The following is a 6,900-nucleotide window of genomic DNA, read 5'->3' on the forward strand; positions in this document are numbered from 1 at the left end:
GCCACAATTGAAATGTTATTGGGCATTCAAAAAACAGGTGTTCAATGGTTTCTTCTCCAGTTTACAAAATGTACATAACCTGGTATCTTTTAATTTGATTTTGAACAAAAAGGTATTAGTTGCTATAATCTTTTGCAAACACTTATACTGAAAGGTTCTTAAATAAGCATCTCTACAAGACTTTTTTGTTCTCATGAAATATTCTGACCATTCTGTAGTATCAATAAGTACAGTTCTTCCCATTTCAAAAATTTGATTGTTTGTAGTTGATAACTTCATCTACTCAGTTTTCATTTACAAATTTGGCCTTCACATTACACCTGATTTTTTTTTTAAAGAAAGTATCACCAGTGTTAGACTTATCTAAATCTTGATTAAGACAATTTTCTGTAAGGCATTTTTTGTTCATGGTGTTAGGGATATCAGACCATAATATTTAATAAAATTGTTGATTTGTACTTTTTCTTGAAATTGCTCAAATTTATAAAAAAATCCTATTTTCACGATTGATCAGGTCATTTACTGACTGCACAGACCCCTTTTCACATTGAATGTAATATGGGAAATCATCCAAAGAAGAAAAGTTCAAAATATCTAAGAATAAAATGTCACTGACAGAAATCTCAGTAACACGAAGCCTTGGCTCACACCAAACCACACGCTAAAAAGAGATCCCAAAAGTTACTAGATAAGTGTAAAACTATTCAAACGGGAAAACCAACAGTCTAATCTATTAAAAAAACAAGAAACGAGAAACACGTATGAACCACGTCAACAAACGACAACTACAACATCAGACTCATGACAGGAAAATGTAAACCAACTTAGCAAAAAAGCTCGATATGCGACAATGAATGAAAAAAATAAGAAAACTTCTCTAGGTGTGATAGATTAGGGAAATAGAAAGATATTATAGCAGGTTGTGGATATCTTAACGCCAAGTTATAATTTGATTTTGAGTCACTATAGTTCAAGTTATATCCAAATGAATTGTACCTTAAACAGGGAACAAACAACATTGCTTTTGTATTCAACGAACGATACATTTGATAAACATATCAAACTTTCTGATGTAGAACTATTTGCTTATCAAAACTCTCATTTGTCTTTTGAATTTTTGAAAAACTAAGTCTTTTCTACCTCGGGAATAGATTACCTTAGCTGTATTTGGCACAACTTTTAGGAATTATGGTTTCGATGCTCTTCAACAATGTTCAACTTCGTATCTTATTTGACCTTTTTAACTTTTTGGATATCGACCGTCACTAATAGTCTTTGGTAGACGAAATGTGCGTCTTGCGTTAATACAAAATTTAATCCTATAATCTATGATGAGTTTATTGTCAGAAAGATAGTCACTTAAAAATAGTATCTCAAGCATAATTTGATCTTAAACTATTTTTTTTAATTTTTATTCAACAACAAATTGCACTTTCTGCTGTTAACAATATACCTCACCAGTCCATCATACCAGTGAAGAGTCCCTGTTTGTTAATACCAGAAATCCAGGGTTGTTTTCTGGTAAGCATCAATATATTAAATCAACATTAGTATTATAATCTAACAGCTAAGTTATAAAATAATCAGCAATGAAATAATAAACAAGTAAATATCAGCGAGATTTATTTGTTTACCTATACATATAAATAGGAAAAAATACTATTTGGATATCATCTAGCAATATAAATGATTTTTGAGTATAGTTTCCGGAAACTTTCCATATTTTCTCCGTTAACGTGTGCATTGTTTTTCTATCGAATAACTTCCTGGTTTGAAACAAAATTGTCACACCGGTTTATGCGACTTTAAAAATAGAACAAACAGATGTGATATAGCATTATAACAGGTATGTCTAAATCAAAATTTATCAATCGTGTAAAGAAGATCAAGAGTAAGACTGGTTTCTTTTTCAAATCTTCTTTTTGTAACGGTAAATTGATATAAATAGCCTCGATATTAATCTTAACATGTGGCGGTGAACAGTAAAATTTATATTACTTCATCAGTTCCTGATGTGTAGTTTTAAAAATTTATATCTTTAATTAAGTTCTTTCATTTATTTTTGCTAGATCATATATTTCTCAAACAAACAAAAAATTATTTCAACAATTTGAAAGCTTTTTCTAGGAAACAATTACAATGTGTAGTCTTACATTTTGCCTGTAATTTGTAACTATACATAAATTCTGCTTTAAATACAGCATAAACATTTATAGGTTCTGTTTTCTGTTCAGACATGTAGTAAGCTTTATATATACAAAACATTATTAATGTAATCAAATAATTTATTTCATAATATTGTTCATCATTAATTTTATAACCAAATACTAGATTTTTCAATGTTAGAATATTATTATCAATATTCAGTTTTCCAAAAAGATTTTTAATTTTACTAAAGAAGTCATCAAGAAAATGACATTTCAGAAACATGTGATCATAATCTTCAGTGGTATTGCAAAAATTACAATTTGAAGTATTGCAGATATTCCACTGTTTTAATAAAGTTTTACAAGGTAGAATAAAGTGTAACAATTTCCAACGAAACACTTTATACTTATTTTCTTTCAAATAATGGTGAACAAATTTCAATCTATTACAGACTGAACTCTTAATATACTCAATATTTAACACTGTTTTCCATCGGTTAAAACCAACAGGAATTTGAATCTCATTCTGAATGAATGTGTTATAAATTTTTTTTGTTTCTAACTTGTCTAATGTTTCTGTATAGTTACTATTTCTCTTAATAAATAAAACATAATCTGTTTTTACTTGAGTTTTCTTTGAATTTTCTTGTCTTAAAATGTTTATCCATTCTTTTGGTAAAGCTTTCTTCAATTGAGAAAATTCTGACAGCCAATTACATTTAATATTGAGTTTTTGTAAAATATATTTCTCTGATATGTTACCATTTTCATCTATAATGTCATTTACATATATGATTTTGCTATTTATCCAGTTTTGAAATATAAGGCTTTTTTTTTTAATCTTGATAAATTGATTTCCCCAGATTACTTGTTGTCGAATAGTTCTAAAGTTTTCTGGTTGCTCTATTTTTTTGTTTTTTACCCATGCTTTTAATATATTCAAATAAAATTCTGGCAGCTTATTTAAACCAGGAATTGAGTTAATACCAACAATGTTCATATGAAAGATAAGGAAATTCTTGCCAAATTTGCCAAATGTATTAAAATAAAATAATGGTATTACTTTCCAGTTGGCAAAATCTCCATATATTAATCTTTTAATCCACCCAATTTTTAAAGATTCTATGTATTTATCTATGTCAATCATTTTTAAACCACCATCTAGCAATTTATAGCTTAATACATTACGTTTAACTTTTTCTGTTTTGCTTTTCCATAAGAATTGAAATACAATTTTTTTAAATTTATCAATATATTCTTTTTCTATGTGAGAAACAGATGCTAAAAAAGTAATATTGGGTAGAATCAGTGATTTAATAACTGTTATTTTTCCCAATAAGGTTAGATTTCTTTTCTCCCAGTTTTTAATTATCTTCTCAGATTTTTCTAATTGTTTTTCAGCATTGAGCTTTTGACAATCATTTTTATTACAACCAAAAAAAACTCCTAAACATTTTACTGGTTTGTTTGTAAAGTTAATGTTTTCATATTTTTCTTTACAATGTTTGTGTTTTCCTAACCATATGCCTTCTGTTTTTGATCTGTTTAATTTAAGTCCTGATAATGTGCCAAAGATTTCAATCATATTTAAAACTTTTGAAAAAGTGTTGTATCGTCTGCAAGTTGGCTGACTTTTAATGAATGTGTTTTCCCATCTATCTTAATTTCAAAGCCTTTAATGTTATGGTCTTGCCTTATGTTACAGGCTAATATCTCTACTGCAATAACAAAAATTAATGCACTGCACGGACACCCTTGTCGTATACCGCGTTGAATGTTTATGGGTTCAGATATCCATCCATTATTTATTACTGAGCTTTTTATATCTGTATATAAAGTTTTAATCCATTTAAGCATAGAGTTTTGGAATCCAAATTTTTTTAAAGCTGAAAACATAAAATCCCATTCTAAAGAGTCAAATGCTTTAGAGAAATCTAAAAAAGTAGTGCCCCCTCTATGTTAAATCTTTCTGCATAATCAATTATATCTTGGATTTGTCTAATATTATAACCTATATATCTATTTTTAACATAACCATTTTGATCCTTATGTATAATATTTGGAAGTATATTTTTAATGCGTTGAGCCAATGAATATGCAATTAATTTTGTATCAATATTTAATAAAGTTATGGGTCTATAATTATTTAAGCAAAGTGGATCATTCTTTTTATGTATTAGAGAAATAACTCCTAGTTTTTGAGAACTTGTTAACTCCCCTTTTTTATATGAATAATTAAATGTAGATACAGCAAATTCTTTTAAATCATTCCAAAAAGTCATATAGAACTCAACACTAAGTCCATCAATTCCAGGTGATTTATTAAGTTTCATCTTGAATAACGAACTAGTACATTCTTCAATAGTTAACGTACCTTCCATTATCTCACTCTCTTGTTTATTTAATTTATGATCAATATTTATATCATTAATATATTTATCTATGGATTTTACATTTGGACATGTGCTATTATAAATATTTTGATAGAATTCTTTTTCTATTTGTAAAATTTTAGAAGACTCTGTATGTATATCTCCTTTTTCATCTTTAAAAGCAGTTATAGTCTTTCTGGTCTGTCTAGCTTTTTCTAGTCCCAAAAAAATTTTAGTATTTTTCTCTTCTTCTTCTACCCATTTAATCCTTGACCTTATTTGAGCTCCTTTACTTTTTATTTCATAAATTTTTCTTAGTTTACATTGATCTTAAACTAACCAGAGAGGCGAAAGACACCAAGAACATATTGAGACTCATAAGTCAAAAACATACTGATAATCAAATGGCATAGTAAAACGACAAATCACCAAAAACAAAGAACTGTACAACAGTACGAACCCCAATGGCCATGCTACACACACAACATCAGATAAAATTGGAAATAGTTATCAAGTGGAAAATTTCACGAATAACCAATAACGTTTAAACAGTAGGACAACAAAACTACACTGAAGTATTTCACAAACGTAACCATGTATATAAAATGTGTTAATGTAATGCCATCTGTAACTGTATAGGGTAGCCTAATTTTGGAACATTAAAAAAAATCTTAAAATACTACTAAACAGATAGTCATTATATATATTAGAAAAACGAAAATTATTAATTTCATTTCTTGGTGAAAACTGTCTCATTGATATATACTCCTTATTATACAATTACTCAATCTTGTATAAGTATCAATCAAACTGATTTTTTTTTCTACATATACATGTTATACATCACAGTAACAGAATTCGGGTCTTGGCCTTTAATGGTTTACTTTTTACAAAAAACAAACACTGAAAACAACACGTTTAATTATTTAATGAGTCCTAAGCGCATTTCTAGATTTACTTTTATCAGTGACGCTCAGAGCCTAATATTTGAAAGCCGATGATGTATAAATACCGAAACAGTTGAAGAGGTATATAACAAAAAATACCTAAATAAAGCCTAATCCATCTAAGGTAAACTTTGCCGGAGAGAGTTGAAATCTTAGTTTCTTTATTATTTCAAACTTTATCTAAGGTAAACTTTGCCGGAGAGAGTTGAAACCTTAGTTTCTTTATTATTTCAAAATTTATCAATGGACAATTTTAGAAAGGTTTGTTATAATCATGTCAGTACCGTACGTAGTACTGACTACTGAGCTGATGCTACCCTCGGGGACTGTCCACCAGCAGAGGTATCGACCCAGTGCTGTAATTTAAAAAAAAAAACACGTTTAATAATTTAGTGCGTTCGAGGCGCTTTTCTGGGTTCATCTTCAATTGTGAACTGGATAAAGAGTAGTTTCATAAGAACTCATACCACATTTTCTTATCTGTGTCTTATATAGAAATAAAGTCAATAACCGATCTCTTTATAATCTGTTCAATTTTTTATTTAAGGTATTAATTTCAAATATGAGTGAACACTTTAGTAACAATTCACTTTCTTCTTATAGCATCTCTGTTGTTACTTTTGTATACTCTTGTAACTAAAGATAAGCGCAATGCAAGTGTATACGGGCATCTTTGGTTACTTATATGCATTTCATTTGGTCTCTAGTGGTCTTCAGTGGTCTTCATTGGTTTTAAAGGCAATCATACTTCCCTTTGTTTAATTGTTAGTGCATATAATTTTTAAAGATGCGGCTCATTCATCGCCAAAAAGTAAGTTCTTCTATACAGTCCCTGTAACGTAAAAGTTAACACTAATTTCGTTCGGTTATCGTACGTACACCGTTCGGTAATCGTTCGTATAGAGTTCGGTCATCGTTCGTACATCATTCTTATAGCGTCCGTACAACGTTCGGTCAGCGTTCGTTCATCGTTCGTTCATCGTATGGTAAATGTCCTCGTTGATGGTTTTGTATAACGTATGGTTCATGGTATCGTTAATCGTTTTATTTGTCGTATGGTTTATGGTATGGTTTAGCGTTTAGCGTTTAGCGTTTCGTTTATCGTATGGTATGTGATATCGTTTAGCGTTTCATCAATCGTATGGTATATCGTTTTGTTAAACGTCTGATATACACATATGTAAGGGTTTTATTTCAGAAAGTTATTTCAATTCTTATAGTTATGAGTTAAAGTGATTTAATATAAAAAGATGTGAGATAAAAAAAAAATATTAGTTTGGATTGGATCCAGTCATTCTGGAATATATATAGAACGAATGGGAAACGTTTCCTCCAATCACATTTTGACATGAATAACATTAGACCAAATACCGCGATATAAGTCAGGCTCTCTATGTCTCTCTCTCTTCTCCGCCAAACATTTCTCTGATCCAA

This window comes from Mytilus galloprovincialis, chromosome 13 (genome assembly GCF_965363235.1).
Source record: "Mytilus galloprovincialis chromosome 13, xbMytGall1.hap1.1, whole genome shotgun sequence".
Taxonomy (NCBI): Eukaryota; Metazoa; Mollusca; class Bivalvia; order Mytilida; family Mytilidae; genus Mytilus; species Mytilus galloprovincialis.